We start from the raw sequence: 18756 nt of genomic DNA, 5'->3' as shown, positions 1-18756 counted from the left end.
GGCAGCATTAAGAAAATGAAAAGTCACCAGGAAAAAGAATTTAGGTATATGTATGTATCCAAGAAATTTACAGGCTCCAGGAGAGCTGGCTGCGCTGTGAAGGCATTAACTTCATCAGTGAGTCAGCCCACTGACGAGCTTGTACCGTAGGGCCTGCTTGGAGGAAACGGGTGGTGGAAGTGTAGCTTTGGGGATTAAATCTGAGTGCTTGTCCCTTCCTTTCTGGTGATCACTCTCTGTACTCCATTCCCCAGTCATCACGAAGTGAGCAGCTGTGCCCTGCCATACTTTCTGCCATGGGGTATCTCCTTAGAGCCAGCTGACAATGGACCAAAAACCCTGAAACCGTGAACCAAATAAATTTCTCTTCCTTTAAGTTGCAAATATCAGCTATTTTATCCTAGCAATGGGAAAGCTGACAAATATAATTTTTATCCAAAATATATAAAGAAAAATGGAAGGATCTGGAGATAATCGTGTTAAAGCAAAGTAAGCCAGACTCAGAAAAACAAATATTCTTTCTAATATGTGGAATCTTTAAAAAATCAAAAGAAAATAGCAGAGGAGACTGTTATTTTATAAAGGATGGGAAGATGTAGGAGGAAGTATGTAAGGATAGTAGGGGTATGAATATGATCAAAACACACACTTTGACCCCACTATGTGAAACTAAACTGGATTCTGGGGCAAGGGTGATGATGGGGAAATGATTAAAGATGATTGTGCACGTACAAATATGCTTACATGAAACCCAATCATCTGCATAACCACTATGCACTAATAAAAAAGTAGAAAAATCCCCAAATATATAAAGAACCACTACAACTCAATAAAGAAAAGGCAGACTAATTTTAATAGACAAACACTTTGAACAAGCACCTCAGAAAAGAGGATATCAAATATTCAGTAAGAACTTTTTAAATGTACTCAAGATTAACAACCAATAGGAAAGTACAAATTAAAACTACACAAAAAAATCTTAATCAATCTGCCAATATAACTAAAATAATGAAACCATTTTATAATAATGATACCAAGGTTTCAGAAAGGATGTCCAGCAACTGAAATTGTCATGAAATGCTATTCAGTACAGATACTTTGGAAAATTAATTTTTAATATCTATTAAGAAAAAAATGAAAAGGCATTCCACCTAGATACCTATCCAGAAAATATGAGTACAACTGTACAATTTAAGCACAGATCAAAATTGGTATAGTAGTATTATATACACATAATAGCCTCCAATTAAAAATAACTCAGACACCATCAACAGAATAGATAAATCTTTTCTCAAAGAATTTTTGATCTCACTGTGTAGCCCAGGCTGGCCTCAAACTCCTGGTAATCCTCCAGCTTCAGCCTCCCAATGGTTTTGAGATTATAGATATATGCCTGTAATCGCCTTCCTTGACAATGGAATACTTTAAAGCAATAATAATGAACCACTGTTACATGCAACAATAAGGACAGATTCCAAGAAATGATACTGAACATAAAAGCTGGCAAAAATAGTACATTTTATTTCTTTCATTTTATGAAGTTCAAAGTAAGGCAAAATGCTTATTTTGTTTAGTTAGTTCCTTAATTCTATATGAAAACGTAACAAAGGCAGAACAATGCTAATATTTTCTGTTTTGGCATGAACAATGTGGAATTTATTCAGATCAATACAATTCAAATTGCTAGTATATCCAAAAGAGAAGCTTTATCACTTTTTAATTGGGTAATTAGCAATTATGACAAATAGTTCAACAAAAGAAGGACAGTTGATTCATTTGTGTGAATGAATTTGAATATTCACAACTGAAATTTGCAAATATGTGTATTAATAACCTCTCAAAACTCACAAGGAGGCTGAGTATAGAGCTTAGCAGCAAAGAAATTGTCTGGCAAGAACAAGGCCCTGAGTTTGACTTCTGGTACCAAACAGACAAACAAAAAAACACACAAGGAAAAGAAAAAGTGTGACCAAAACAATCATCTTTATTTCAACAAGCTACACTGCTTGACAGAATCCCCTCCACACTCTATTTTTCCCCTTGCTGAAATATTCACATGTTTCTGAACTGCTTCTCCTTTCTAAACATTTGCTTGTCCAGAGAGTTGTCACCTGAACAAAATCCTCTGTGGCCTAGAAATATGTTTTCTATTACTTTATCTGAATGCCAACTTACTTTCTGTTGGAGGAAGTACTGGTTTTTAACCTGATGCCCTTATCTTCTGATTTACCAATGTTACTGTGCAATGACTATCCAATAACATTTTTCTTTTAGTTAGTATTTCCTCCTAGTTCCCAACATGGCTGATAAATTGCACCTGCTAGAAATCACCTTCCACGAGTGGACTCTCCTACTCCACACTTGTGGCCTGGGGATGTAGGTCAATGGTAGAGTACTTGCCTAATTCACTGCCAGCGCCAAAGTCACTCTCTGTGTTCCATCTGCTACCAGAATTGGAGGAATCAGGTTCCTCACTGTCTACTGGGCACCTAGAGACCCACCTCCAAAATTCTAGCTTATCACGTGTTCTAGGGCCACTCCCAGTAATAATATCCTAGGTTATTTTCTTTACACACAGCATCAGTTCATTTGTAAAGGAATAGCAGGAGAAAAATTGGGTATAGAACTGCCTTAAACTGACATGAGAAATATATGCCACAAGTGATACAGACTCGTAACAGACTCTTAAGTGACCTCCAAACCTAGACTTTTTACTGGATTCTTCAGATCTCCAGCATGCAGATGGCCCCTTTGCATTCTCCCATACCTAAATCACCAGGCAGCCATTGTATTTCTATTTTGTATATCTATATATACTGCATACAATTATATCTATAAGATGATAGCAGCAGGATATGAGATACCAAGGCACTCTTCTGATGAAGTGTGGATAGATAGATAGATAGATAGAGCTTGATTCAAGAATATTTCTGTTTGCAAACTATGCAGCTCACAAAGAAAAGTGGTAAAATTTTGCTTCCATTTATAAACTCCATGTAAGATGACAAACACAACCATCTTCCCCACATAAATACAATTTCAGCCATCATCTCCAAAATCATAAAACTAAGATTTTAAACTGAGATACCACTGCATGTACACTATATATACATATGCATATACATACATATGTATGCACATATATGTATATGTACATGCATGTGCATATATAAATATATGCATATGTATATATACAGTAAGTCTCAAACTTATGAACTAGTTCCATTCTGGGAAAATGCTGGTAAGTCAGATTCATTCATAAATCCTTCAAAGTGAGTTTTGCACATCTTTGACTCAAATATACAATACAAAGCATAAAAAAATTCTATGTCACTCACTTCCTTGTAAGTGGACATCCTTCCTGGGCTCTGATTGAATACTGAACTACTATACATTATCACACAGCACAGTGAGCACATAGCAGTGCAACTGTGACAATGTCCAACAGACACATGGGGTAGTTCCACGATTTGTGTGCATCTACCTAATGCAAAGACCATTCTTATCTGTGAAAGTTCACAACTTGAATGTTTGTCAATTAGGGACTTATATTAAATCTGTTCCTCTAGGAAACACTAACTGATCCAATAGACAATTGGCAGATTTAACAATTACCAGTATATTAGCACACTTCAAAGTTTCTAATTTGGGAGCATTAATCCCTTTCTCTCTTGGGAGTTTTCTTTCCCCTGTCTCCATACATTAAATACCATGTTACCGTTATGCTTATATCTCTAGAAACAGCTGCCATGATCCAGCAGAGAAGCCTAAACCAGGATACAGTAATGTTTGCCAACTTTCTGTTGCTGTAACAAAATAGCTGTGATAATTAACTTAGGGAAAAAAGGTTTATTTTGGCTCACAGTTTTTGAAGTTCAGCCCAAGTTTAGCTGGCCTGTAGCTTTTGGACCTGTGCCCAGGCAGCCCATCATGATGGGAGCACAAATTAGAAGTTGTTCACCTCATTGCAGCCAGGAAGCAAAAAGAGAGAGAAAGAAGCATGGAGGAGATGGGGTCCCCACATTCCCCTCCAGCACACAGCTCCAGTGACCTGACCGCCTCCAATGAGGCCACACTTTTTAAAGTTTCTATCACCTCCCAGTAATCCCATGGACTGGGGACAAAGCCTTAACATGTGGTCCTTGGAGGCGCATTTCAAATTTAAATTATAGCAACAGCCCAGGCAGAACATGGGTGTTACCTAAAACAATTAGAGCTTTGCTGAAAACTAATTTGAATTCAGTTTCTATGCCTCAGATTATCATGAGGTCGCACTGTGCACTTTGTTACTGAATCAATGAAAACATTGATTTCAACAGCACAAATGCTAAATCTTTTTTTTTTTTTTTAATGTATGTGGTAATGGGGATCGAACTCATGACCTCACACCTGCCAGGCAGGCACCTATGCCACTGAGCTAAATCACCAGACCTAAATCATTATTTTTAATTTCCTTAACAACTATAAAACAAATTCCTCCATGTCTCTCTGGTGAGTAATTGTATAAATGCATTTCTTAAAATAGTAATACAGAATAGTGTAGTATGATACTTTAAAATTGTGTGTCATACAGCAATAATCAATAATCAAAATACATGGCTTAATCTAATCAATAATATAAACATGGAAGACATAAGAATAGATGCAAGTCTTACTACGAAGTGGATGATCTTATTTAGTACTAAAGGTATTTTTGGAATGCTTCCCTTTGTTCAATTAATTTAATTAGAACAATTTAGGTGCAATGTTTCCTCTGACTGAATTCACATCACTCAAAATTTTCATCAAAGGAAGGTGAACGTTATATCCTTGATGAGGAGAATAAATGACAATACTCAAATTATCCTCACTTCCTCATATTGCTGGTTTTCCCTCTTTCTTGCCCCCTTAACCAGGTGACAACTCTTCTAGAGAAAAACAAATCTAGCCTTGTTGTCTATTGCTTTCAGTGTCTGGCACCTGTTCACTGGGTAAACATTCTCTATTGCCTAAAAAGAGAGGGAAAATTGAATCTAATTTTATAGTATAATGAGGTTGAAACTTGTTACATGACAGCCTGATGGACCTATTTAATTAGTTCTAGAGAAAAGGTAGGGGCAGGATATGGCATCAACAAATCAGAACTCAGTCAGTAAACGCAAAGCCACCTCCCCTCTCCACAGTCACTGGCCAGCTACTTTTTCCATCAGTCATAGCCACAACCTGGCAGATAAAACAGCCCTGTCTTCCAACTAAGGGTTAAATGGATAACGTTGGTGAGGGAGCCATTAAGAAGAGGCCTTTTGCCCTAAGCACTACACCTCTGTAGAGGATAAAAATCATTGACTTTAGATGGTGGGGTTATCACAGATCTCTAAAACACACCCACTAACAGTAAGTATTAGGCCCCATTCCTTACCAACTGACTCAGAATTTGTGGTTTAAAAAGCTCCCTACATTATTCAAATCCACAGTAAAACTTGTAAAGCACTTTGCACATACCAGGGAAACCAAGCCACAGAGAAACCAGCTATCTAAAGAAAATGTGCTAGTCAGTTAATTCACTGACTGTAGAAAAACAAAAACATCAAAATATAAGCTTAACAAAAGCAGGGCTTTCACTATGAACACGGTGTTTACCAATATTGAATGAGAAATGCAATTATGTAACAATACATGGAAGTGTAACTTCACAGCTAATAAATATTACTAAACACTATCAAATATTACTAAACACTGTGTTAAATAGTAGTTGGTGCAGGCTGACCTTGTAGCCCAAGCTGGCCTCAAACTCAAGCATTTCTCCTGTCTTAGTGTCCCAAGCGCTGGGATTACAGGCATGTGCCACCACACGTGGCTTGACCTATGAACTTTTGAAGGCTGTCTATAATTGAGGACTTACTAACAATGCTTATTATTTTCTTAATATTCTGCTTTATATATTTTAAGACTATGTTGTTAAGTACTTACAAGTTTATGATTCATGTTTTCAGTGTATTCATCTTTATGTCATCCCCTTGATCTTTGGTAGATTTTCATCATTGTGACAAAATACCTGAGAAAAATCAGTTTAAAGAGAGCACGATTTATATTGGTTCACAGTTTCAGAGGCTTCAGTCCTTGATTGACGGACCCCAATGCTTTAGGCCCATGACAAGACAAGACATCACTCAGGGGGCACATGGTAGGGCAAAGCTGCTCACCTCATGGCAGTCAGAAAATGGAGAGACAAAAAGAGCTGGGAATACATATGGCCTTCAAGGACACATCCCCAGTGACCTGCATCTGCCAACCTGGTTCCATCTCCTAGCGTCCAACACCTCCCCATAACAGCATCAGCTGGAACTCAAGTTTTTGTGGAGCGTTTCAGATCTAAAACTTAATGCCCTATAAGTACTTTTGCCTCAAATTCTATTTTTAACATTGTTATTTTATGTATATCTTTTCCAGCCTTCAACCTGTGACTTCTCTTGGTGCTTTTATTTAAATGGTGTGTATTGAAAGTAATATATTATTGGATTTTTAAAAATTGAATTATATAATATTTTTCTGTTAACTTATGAATTCAATCTATTGGTGTTTATTTTAATCATTCGTATATTTAAATGAACTTGTGGGGCTTTGTTACTTATCCGGGGCTTTGTTTTTATCAAATTTAAATTACTCTTCTTATTCTTTTAGTACCTTTCTAAAATTGCTTTCATCACTGAGTGTGGTGGTACATACCAGTAATCCCGGTATTCAGGAGATTGAGGCAGGAGGATCTCCACAAATTTAAGGTCAGTCTAGTTTACATAGTGCGCTCAAGGCCAGCCTGGATTGCATAGTGAAACCCTGTCTCAAATAATTTAATAAATAAATATTGCTTTTTTTCATGACCCCTTTCTCTCCTCTACTGACCTAAAGCTATGCAATATTTCTACACTTTTGATGGCTACTTTTAAATGTTTACAGATAAACACATTAAATACAGTAATACCTTAGTTCAAGAATGCTCTGTTCATGAACAATTCAGTGCATGAACAGAAGCCTTCAGCAAAGTTTTGTCTCTGTTAGTAAACTCTGCATCAGGTGAGGAACATGACCTCAGCCATCTTCCCTGCAGAAACAGGAAAATGGCCATGTCCCTCAGAATCATGGACTAAATTAAGTTCATGAACTGAGGTAGCACTCTATACCTCTATATACAATATTTGTATTTATTGCATATGTTACATATATAAAAGCACAACACATAATTTCATAACATAACTACATGTAAGTATTTAAATTATATACAGAATCTGCCAAAAAAAGTATTCACATGTTGAAAAAGAAAAAGGATATGATTCTTTTTCATCAGACTGTGTTATCCTCAAATGAAGGATCCTGGAGGATAGTGTGTATTGCAGAAAATTCACTCCACTGCTGGCCCTTAGAGAAGAAACCGAAAATGCATGTGCAGCAGTCTCAGTGACCAAGGGTACCCAAGCAGCAGCTCACTGCGCTAATAAATGTCTGCAAGCTAATGGCCATCATTTTGAGTATCTCTTGTAAAGAGGTACTTGTATTAAAGAGACCAAAGGCAACTGGTATTAATATAATGGTGGCTTAATAAATTTAGCATTAAAATATCTATATAAGTTTTCCTTTTCCTGAAGTATGTATACAGTTTTTGGTGGACTCTGTATTTATGTAATACATTATAGTATATAATATTAATGTATTAATTATGTATAAGTATACAATTTTACATAAATATTTCTTATATAGCAAAATGTTATATATTTATATAGTTAACATTATATGCTATATTAATAAATTAGCCATATGTATAAATGTGTAATAGATCACAATATACATAACTGATTTTAGAATAGTCTGTTAATAAAATGTTATATATTACATAATTTTAATATTTATATGTAATGTTTCTAACAGTCTATTTTTTATCTTCCTCCCAAATACAAGAACTTTGTTGAATTTTATCTATTGTCACCCCACTTGAAATCTTGTTAATGATATCTATAATTTTTTCCTTTTCAAATACAAACATTATTATTTTAAATAATTTTATTTGATGACTTTGTCATTTTTTCTGATTTTACAATTATTTCCTGGATTTCACACCTCCATTCTGCATTTAGTGTTCTTAATACTTTTATAATTTAAAAGGCATATACAGAGGGTGAATTTTTCTCTTTTTTTCTGAAAATGTCTTACATTATTCTTTTAGTTTTAACCCACTTCTGTGTAATACTTTAGCTACTTCAATTTTAATTTGGCAAGTTATATTCCTTCAACCTTTAAAAATATTTCCCCACTGTTTTCTAGTATTTGTTGTTTTTTGGGAAGAATTTGTTATTAGTTTCAAAGTTCTCCTTTTTAAATGCAATTTCATTTTCTCCTTGGTAACTTTACTAATTTTACTTTTCTTTGATATCCAACAGTTCCACTATCTCTTAGTCTGAATTTTTTATTCTATTAATATGAACTATACTCATAAAAACTCATATCTTTCTTTAATTTGACTATTATTTCTTCAGCTCTTATTTTATTTTTATTGCCTTCTGTGGCATGTGCATTAAATACATTAGAACTGTTAGACCTATTCTCTAGGTCTCAAATGCTTTTTCATATATTTTATCTTTACATCACTCTAAGCAGCTTTTCAGTGTCGTATTTCAATTTGTGAGTTTTCTCTTTGGCTAGATCCAATCCAGAGTCTAATATTTGTGATTTTGCATGCATGTGTGAGTGCATGCGTGCGTGTGTGTGTGCATGCATGTGTGTATGAGTGTGTGTGTGTGTGTGTGTGTGTGTGTGTGTGTGTGCTGGGTATCAAACTGATGACCTCGTGCTTGCCAGACATGTACTCATGCCACTAAGCTAAATTCCCGAACTCCTGTGAAATTTTTTAATATCAATGATTTTTTAAATTTTGAAACCTTTGTATATCCATTTATGTCTTTTAAATCATTTTTTGTTGTTCTGATTCATTAATCCTGCTCTTTGCTCTCTTAAATATATTTATTTTAAAGCTACTGTCCATATCTGTGCATCATTTATCTATCTAGAGACAGAGAGGCTGATTATAAGAATTCGACCATTCAATTATAAAACCTGAGACATTCCCCAAATCTGAATTTTTCCAGCTGGAAAACCAGGAAAGCTAGTGGTATAATTCATTTTTAGTCTGATGGCCTGAGAAGTAGGAGCACTGATGTCCAAGGGCTTTCCGTATTATGTTTTATCTAGGATATCTATGTGATCAAGATGAATGAGATGTAGAAATAGATCTTCAAAATTTAATTCTGTCATATGTCTTTGTTCATCTATGCTAATATTGGTGTATATTCCTCCAAATGTCACTGAGATTGTGTTTGGCTATGTTACATTTTTAAATTAATTTGAGAAGAACCAATATCACTATTTAGACTTACCAATTAGGAACAAGGATTGTGTAAATTTTCATTTAATCGTGTCCCTTGTTCTATCTCACAGGAAATGTCTGTTAGAGTACTTAACCTCATTGTAATCAAAACATGATTCTCGATCAATATTATTGAATTAAAATTCCTAAAGTGGAACCAGAGTGCATGAACACTCAGAGTTGACATGAAACTTCTCTTCAGTCCTACAAGGTCTTTTCAATAATTAATGTCACTTTTTATTTGCTTCTTGCTGTCAAGGTTTACCCTGAGCAGTGCTTCAGGCTGAATAAGACACTAGTGCACTTCTCTCCCTGGGACTGCTGGCTATTTTGATAATTTAGACCGACGTCTTGGCCCAGCTTTCTTCAGTCATCTGTTTCCTTTTTAAGGGTAGTGTCAAGACCCAAGGCAAGAAATGTATGGCCAAAGGCCAAGAGCAAAAATTGGTCTGCAGGGTAGACCCAACAGCAATTGTTGATGAGTTTGTGGGGGTATGTGTTTCTGTATGTTTGTACTTGTTAGGAACACCTGCTTATAAATCTTTAGAGAAAGAAATCTTTTTTTCATAATTTTAAGACTCTACTATTTTTATTTCACTAATTATAAGGTATTATAATTATTTGATGAATGCTAATTATTTGAGCATTGAGACTTAATATGAGGTAAGAATCTGTAGAATGGGACTTCCGGGAGAACATGGCGGACAGATAGCAGCAGCTACGGAGGCTCTCTGAAACACCCAGCTTAGAATTCAGGAATGGTGCTGAGTAAGGAATCATAAGCAAGCGGATATATGCCCCGGTGATCCAAGAACGAACTGGGCTGAGAGAAACCAACTGGGAATGCAATCCTGGTGCTATAACAGGAACAGATAAAGCCTCAGCGTGGAAGCTGGAGCCCGCACCATTGGAAGCCACGATTTGGGTTCCCGCCGCCGCGGCTGCGTCTGCATTGGCTCGGCAAGGAGAGAGATGTGCAGAAGCTCTGACAATGGGAATCGGTGAACAGAGTTGAGAGAGGGACAGGCGGGGAGCCGTGCATTCACCTCTGGTGAGTGTGGGAAAACTGGGTCTCTTCCCCACAGTCTAGGAGACTCCAACAGAGGACATTCTGGGACTGGGCAGACTTGCAGGAACAGGGCACTGCAGTGACTTCAGTCACCAATCCGCCTCTCAAGCGGGATTGGTGAGCAGTGCCTAGCCCACGTGATGCTGCTGGTTGAGACCCAGTAAGCTAGCACAGCCCAGGTTCCAGCTCCTGAAGGTAGATTGACCTGGAGGGGCAGGCCCCGCATAGGCTGCCTGGTCTGTAACCCCCTGGTGCGCTGTGGTGGGCGGGAACACCTAGCCAGCGCAATTCAATCAGACTGTGACTGACAGGGAAGGAAGCTGGGCCTCCTATATACGCTTGCATATATAAGGAACAAAGAATATGGGAAGAGGCAGCAACAAGAAAGGCTCCTCGGCTCCTAATCCTGAGAAAGAGGCAACAGCAGACACAGCACCAATAGACATAAAGCGCTATCTCGAGAGCCTCATAGACAAGTTCAGGAATGAAGTTATTAATGACCTGAAGCTAGACATAAGCAGAATAGTTAGAGAAATGCTAAGCACCACCCAAGAAAAAACAGATGGTGGAATGGAAGAACAGAAAAAGAGGGGAGAATTGTTTAATGGAGAAAATAGAGAAAGCATAGAATATGTGAAGCAGGTTCAAAGAGAATACCAGGAAACTAAAAAGTCTATTGAAAACTGGCATAACAGCTTGAAAGAAACTAAGGACAGATTATCTGAACTGGAGGGCAGATTTGTAATATGGGAGCATGAAATGAAAAACTTCTTAAAAATAACAAAGAAACAAACAGCAATAATACAAAGACTAGAAGATGATAAGAGGGTCTATAACTTAAGAATTAAGAACATAAAAGAAGAAGTAAGGACACAAACAAATGAATTACAAAAGCTACTCACAGAAATAATCCAGGAGAATTTTCCTAATTTAGCAAAAGGTAAAGATACTCAGTTGTATGAAGCATACAGGACCCCAGCCACATACAACCCAAACAGAGCAACACCCAGGCATATAATAATTAAAATTCCAGAAATCCAATACAAGAACAGAATACTAAAAGCTGTCAGAGACAAGAAACAGATCACTTACAAGGGAACACCCATCAGAATTACAGCAGACTTCTCGGCACAAACCATCAAATCACGAAGAGCGTGGGGGGAAATAATTCAAGCTTTGAAAGATAATAATCTCCAGCCAAGATTGATATATCCTGCACAACTATCCCTGGAAATTGATGGAAAAACAAGGTGCTTCCAGGATAAAGAGGAACTAGGGGAATATGCAACCACCAATTCAACTCTACAGAGAATACTGCAAGATATTCTAAAAAAGAAAAATACGAAGAATCCAGAAGTAGCGGCAGAGAGGCCACAATGAATGGAGCAGAAAACAAAATGAAGAAGACAAACTGACAACTAATGACAGAAAAAGAACTCAACAGAAATGAGGCAGAGAAGATTGGATGATAGGAACAGCTATTTTGGAGAAAATGACATCTTAAGAGGTAATACTGATTTAGTATCATCTTGTTTTGAAGTCTCATCAAGCTTTTGTTCTTCTGTCTCCATTGGTCTAAACAGGTGGTATCTTATTGGATTTTATTATATATGATAGTATAAGTAAAACCTTTTATAGACAAGGAGATTATACAGAAACCATTGTTTATTTTCTGTTAGTTGATTCTAAATACCCTGTAATACTGTCATTGTCTTGAATGGTTTTACATTGTTTTGATATATTTGATGCTACAGTATATGAAGTTATGCTCAAAGATTTCAAGGAAAGAGACAATATGGTAACTACTTTTATGTTGGGATAATCTTGTGGTGAAACACTATTTTGCTTAAATGGTTATGTTTTGATCTGTGCTGATTTGCTGTTATGCCCTCTTTTATCTCAGTCTCCATTTTATTATTTACTTTTTTTATCCTTTTAATTAAGGGAAAAATAAATTTAAAAATAGCAGGATATATTATAGTAACCCACTTTGACTTTCCATTATCTTGATTTAAAGCCCTCTATTTCTCTTACCATCTTGTTTTGACTGATGTTCCTCTATTCTGTTTTGCTTGATAGTACCAGGTTCGAAAGTTAGGTAACAGCTGTGAAGATAGTGGGATTCATTATGACGCCCATTCTGGTTGACTATTATCTACTTTTGAAGACCTATAATGTCTCCAATGTTTTGGTTTTGTTGGTTTTGTTCTTTACTGTTTTGTTCAATTTTATTATAACTAATGATATAGGCAGTTCTATTAGAGATAGCGAGAGGCATTATGGTAACCATGGTTGATCACCTAGTATTATGCTTTTACATTATCTATTACATCCACCCTTTTGATTTGACTGACTGTTCTGTTATGTCACATTTGGTTCTACTCTCTTCCAAAAAATTAATAAGAACTGTGGGAGCAACAAAACCCAAAATGTGTAATTGTCATTGTACAACAGAGAGGAAAAGAAAGTGCTCTAAACGATATAACTGCATGTATATTTAAGTGTATAAGATAGATAATGATATTACTGAGTTTTGTTGGCTCATTGAACAGAACTGTTTGCAGTCTCACTGTTGGAATGCCCACTTTATAAGCTTTAATTTTGTAACTTGAACAATTATTTCTAAGATGACAATATGTAATCCATTAACTAGTGATTTCCTACTGTTTATTTTTTCTGTAAATCTGTATAACTTGTACCCTTTCTCTGCTTTTTTTTCCTTTTTCTCCTTAAATAAAATTAAAAAATAAAAGAATCTGTAGAATGGTAACCATGATTTGTTTTGTTGTTTGTTCAGAGTGGGAAATTTAAGTGTTTGCAAATATCTGCATATTATATGCTTGAATGTAATTAACTTAGTTGATTTTAATTTATTTATATCTGCTATCTTCTAAAGAAAAGTCACTTGATCTACCAATCACCAAGGAAAAATATATTTAAAATGCAAGTATTTGTCCTGATATTTGCCAAAAAAAGTATTTGTAAAGCGTAATGATTTCTAAACTGTCTCTTGAGATGATAAACAATATATACCTTCATATGGCATATATATGTGTGTATGTGTATTTTCTTCCAACACTGTATCAAAGTTTCAATATTCCGGATGCTCTGATGACAACTAAAACTAAAGCAAAACAATTTAAAATCTCGTCACCTAGGAAAGATAATCAAACTGTCTTGAAATGAAGTATGTGCTACATGTGTCACTTGTTTTGTAGCCATAAAATCAATTCGCCATAAAATAAGATTTTAAATCAAGAATTTTAATTAAATTAGTTTACGGGAGTATCCCACTATCCTGTTTGAAGAACTGTGCACAACCTTTATAAACACTTAATAATTTTAAAAATAGTAACAATTATAGTATTCTTAAATTCTACATTAAAACAAAAATACAAAGATCCAACAGATTAAAGCAAGTTATCATAGGGAACTTCTTAAATGGTGAATCAATCCTCAGTGATTACACTGTATAACACTTACTGGGTCATGAGAAGACAAACCAAAGAGATTCAGAACATTCTTTTGGCCAAATTAGGCCTTGTAGTTTGCCACAAATTATTCAAATAAAACAAAATTCTGAATAACTATAATAATGATCTGTGACTTTGTTTATACTATTCTTCCAAAGAAAATAAGACTGTCCTATGAAAATAACTGAATCAGGAAGCAATAAAAGTACAATTTTATTGGAAACTCTGGAAAATCAGCTATCTAGTAATTAATCACAGAAAATTTTTAGCTTCAAATTTAGTTTTCCATGAATAAAGAGGACCCACTTTATAATTTATCTTAAGTACATCTTTTTTTCATAAAATACAGAAACTACACAGCCTATAGCATTTCTCTAGGTTTTGTAATGTTCCTTCAACATTCTTTCTGAGGATTTCAGTGGATTTAATTTTTACTGGAATTAAATTTAATAAAACTGCTCCTAATTGCAAAACACCTATTATTGGAAATAATTACTACAATATAAGCTTTCTGTTCTTCATCCCATTGTCCATTAAAAAGGATCTGATAGTAGTACCTTTTTCAAGTTGTCCTTTTCATCCTTAAATATCAACTTTTTCACTTCAGCTGCCATTCCAATACCTTACCCAACCTGTGTAATTACTAATCATAGCAGCCCAATTAATCTTCCGCACAAAATAAAAGAGAGACCACAAGTAAGTGTTACAGGTTCAGGAAAGCATAAACACCAAGTCCAGATTTCTGGAAAGGATGAGTTGCTGACTTTTAGACCTGGGAAAGATGTTAACAGACATTTATTCCAAACTGTGATCCATTCTGCAATACCTCCAACAGGTTTTGTACAGCAACTGGCTAAACCAGTTCAGTTCCAAGGAATTCATTATCTTTCATGACAGACCATTTTGTTGAACAGTATTAAAATGTGGTATAAATGATCTTAACTCTATAATCCTGCATTTGCTACCGATCAAGACTCCTGGGTACATGAAAGTTTCCATAAGGCAGCCCCTAAAAGTTTGAAGGTAGCAATGAATCCTGCTCATCCTCCCCTTGCCTTTCCCTTTCCAAGTTAAACTTGGGAACATCCATCAATTTCATCCTCTCACTCCATTTAAGCTTTTTTTTTTTTTTTTTGCTTATATTCCTCTTAAAATGTAGCTTCCAGAACAAAATAACCTTTTGACAGAGTCAAAACACTGATGCCGAGCTGTGGCTTCATCTTTGTTACAAATCCTTCTCTTTCACCTTTGCTTCTTATTATAGAGTTTTCCTTTTTTGATAGCAGTATCAGCCTGTTTTCGTTTTAATTTCATAGTTGATTATACTAACTTGGGCCTTCTTATCTGATGTGTTATCAAGTTACTCTCTATTTCACTATTTGTCTTTTCATACCTATGTGAAGAAATTGTCTTTCTTTTGCGTTAAACTTAATTATCAAAATAGAATTTAAAAACTTAAATTCTACTAATCTAAATATATCAAGACAACTATTTAAATCTTTCCCATATGCTTAGTGGTAATCATAGCATAGGTACCATTTTGAAATACTACTTTTTATAATTATGCCATAAGCATGTCTCCATATTTCTATATGGACCCCACATTATTTGTCTTTTTAAAATCTGAAAAGTTTTCCATCAAGTTGATATAATAGCTTAAGTGTTTCTAGTTTTTATTATTGTGAATGATTCTACTTATTTCTTTGCAGTAAACTAGAAGAATAAGGTTAAATGAATCTCTTTAAAACTATTGCCAGCAAGCCATGCAGAGCCCTGGAAGAGAAAAGTCAGATAGCGCCTCCTGAGAACTGGCCACGCTGGGACTAGGAGAGGCCAACCAACAAGCCAACTAGCCACCTTTCTGGTAAACCATGCAAGCCATGTGGGGCCCAGGAAGAGAATAGTCAACTATTGCTTCCCCATGAGCCTCCCGGTGCATGGGCCGAGAATCACCAATCCCCCTCCCCGTAGGCTGCCAATTGGTTCAGAGGACAGGCTAAGTCGGTGGCAACTGAGGTACAGGGGGCAGCTGAGTGCTTGGGTTATTTGGTTGACTTTGCAGGCCTGGGGCCGGAGGTCTGAGCATCTATAGGGAGGATAACAGTGTACAGTATAGCAAATATTGGAGATTTCCTTCTAACTTGTTTTTGAAATTCAATATCGTTCTCAATTTTGTTTTGTTCCAACTAACTGTTTTCCTTTACTCAATATTTGTTTTGCTTTGGTTTGATTTTGCTCTATCTGATGGAATGGACAACTATTGTGGAGATGGTAGGATACAGTATGGAGGCCATTGTTGTTTTCCTGGTGTCTTGCTTCAAAGTTCTGTACCAACTTCACTGCTTTGTTTTGATTAGATTTATTGTTTTATTTTGTTGGGCTTTATTATCTTTAACAAAAAACTGTTGCCAAAGTGGAAGGAGGTAACTATACTGGGTTTTGTTAACTCTGAAGGAATTATGATGCCTAAGATTACTTTCTACATTTTATTAATGGTGACAAATTAAGAGAAGTTATCATCCTTCCCCATTTTATACCAAGCATTTCTCAGGGCTGTACAAACCTCTGTTATAATCACCTTTATAATCACTCAGGTTACCTTTCCCAGGTAGTCTCCTCCTTCTCTCTTCCCCAGGCAATGGGAATATCCTCCACCTTTGTGTTCCAATAGCCTTTTGCACATGTGCATGAATAAGATGTATGAGTCACCACACTGGATCATGATCACTGTGTATGTGTTTGTCTTTTACCTAGCCTGTGAAGTTTGCAAGGAAAGGATGAGGCCATGCTGTCCCTTAGAGTTTTAATGTATCCTCCATAATGGATAACCCCAAATAATGACTATTAATCTTCATTCTACCCTCAGAGTCCCTGTAGATTTCAAGAGTAAAGCCGCATACTATACATGTTCCAACTTGTAAATTCTTAAAGTTCCTTTATTAGGAGAACCATAAATATTTCAGAAAATAAAACTATTACTTTATTTGACAGCAGATGTTTCTTGATTACTAGATTCATATAAAAGTAGCTTTCCTGTAAGTATAATCACACAAATAGGCAAAATTTATTTTTAGTCATCCAGAGAAACTTGGAATTATCTTGAGGATACAGTACAGACTTTTTTTTATAACAAGTAATATTACTGATTTGAAAATTAAACTATTTCATTTGTTTATAAAGATATGTCCCTTCCCACCCTACCCCAAGGGATTGATCTTCTTATGAAGGACTCCTACCACTTCTCTCCCATAGCTTCATTGACTTGTTTAAAAACACGTTCACGTGGTACTGGAAGACAAAGTTTCCGGTACATTTAACTAAGAGTCAACCCTACCCCTAATCCTACACTGCAGAATTGAACTTCTGCCTCAGATGTTATTTTGCATTACAAAATAAATTCCCAGTGACACATGCAAGAAAAGTTTCACAGCCATAATCTGACAACTTGCAGTAAAATCCTGAAATGAGCATTTGTGAAAACAAATCCTTCCTGTGCACCACTAATCTAGCAACAGGGAGCATAACAGAAATGCAAACCTCTCACCTCTCCTATGAAATTCTTGCCATTTTTCTAGCGCTATAGGCATTTCTTACATGAGTGTGTACACAGAACTTTAAATTAGTATTCCTGTTTAACAATCTCATAATATTTTTCTCTAGTATTCCATAGCTAAAACTGTTAGTTTAACCCTCAGCATTCCAAAAGCAGAATTTAATACAGACTTCTGTTTTGAAATTTATGTCTTTAGGGCTTCACTTTTATTAGTCCAGTATTCTCTCACTCTTGTGAACAAGACTGAAAAGAATAAGCACTTTGTAATTAAGAAATTCAATAACTACCACTGTTGAATACTACAAAGCATAAAATGATAATGCGAGCACTACTTTTTCTTCTTTAAATGAGTGTTTTTTCAATGATTCATTGTCAACACCAAGTAAACAACTGCTTCCTAGTATAAAAGGCGTCCTTTCACTTTAACATGTCATCATGAGTAACATGTCCAACACCTACACTCTCAGTTTTATTTGTCAAATGCTATTTTGTTCATTCATTTTGTAAAACCTTAGCCATTTTCCTTCAAAACCTAAACATAAAAATAAGCCTGCAGCATACATAACTACTTTTGCAGTCACACCTATTGCAGTTCAGTTCAGTAATCTTTATAAATGGACAATTAACCCCTTTGTACACTTAGTGGAAGAACCAGTTTGTGATGCTAAACATGTACTTTTTACAATAGTTTGTCTTATTTTAATGTAGGCATCAGGGAAAAATAAGATAATACATAGTGAAAAATAAATTTGGGGACATTTGAAAAAAAGATTAATGGTTTCCTTTAGGTATACTACAGAGTGGTGAAGATAATGGAAAATGTTAAATCCCTGCCTTGCAGTGATGAGTAACTTTTGCCCTATGACAATATAAATAACTGAATACAATAAAATTGCTCTTGGCCATGTGATAACAGAATTATCATGTGTCTATATACCACAAGCAATTATACAATGCTTTCAGGAAGCTTAGTGTGTAAAAAGCATGTGAGCAAAAGGGAATTATCTAGTGTACCAACAATTAAAATGCACATGTGATAAGATAATTGCTCTTAGTATAGCATGCATGGAATGAGGTCTTCAGTCTTTCTCAGAAGCAGTTTTTAAATATATAAATAAGCATCCAGAAATCCAGAAATGTACATTTAGTATCTCTCTGTTTCCCCTCCTCTTTACTTTTTTAAAAAAATTTTCATCTTTTGGATATTCAAGAACAGGTTACCTGAAGAGAATGCCATGTTCCTCAAATTAGAATAACAAATATGTTGACA

This window comes from Cavia porcellus, unplaced genomic scaffold (assembly GCF_034190915.1).
Source record: "Cavia porcellus strain 051 isolate PalLab524CR breed Dunkin Hartley unplaced genomic scaffold, mCavPor4.1 scaffold_22, whole genome shotgun sequence".
Taxonomy (NCBI): Eukaryota; Metazoa; Chordata; class Mammalia; order Rodentia; family Caviidae; genus Cavia; species Cavia porcellus.
Note: the sequence above shows the minus strand (reverse complement) of the source record.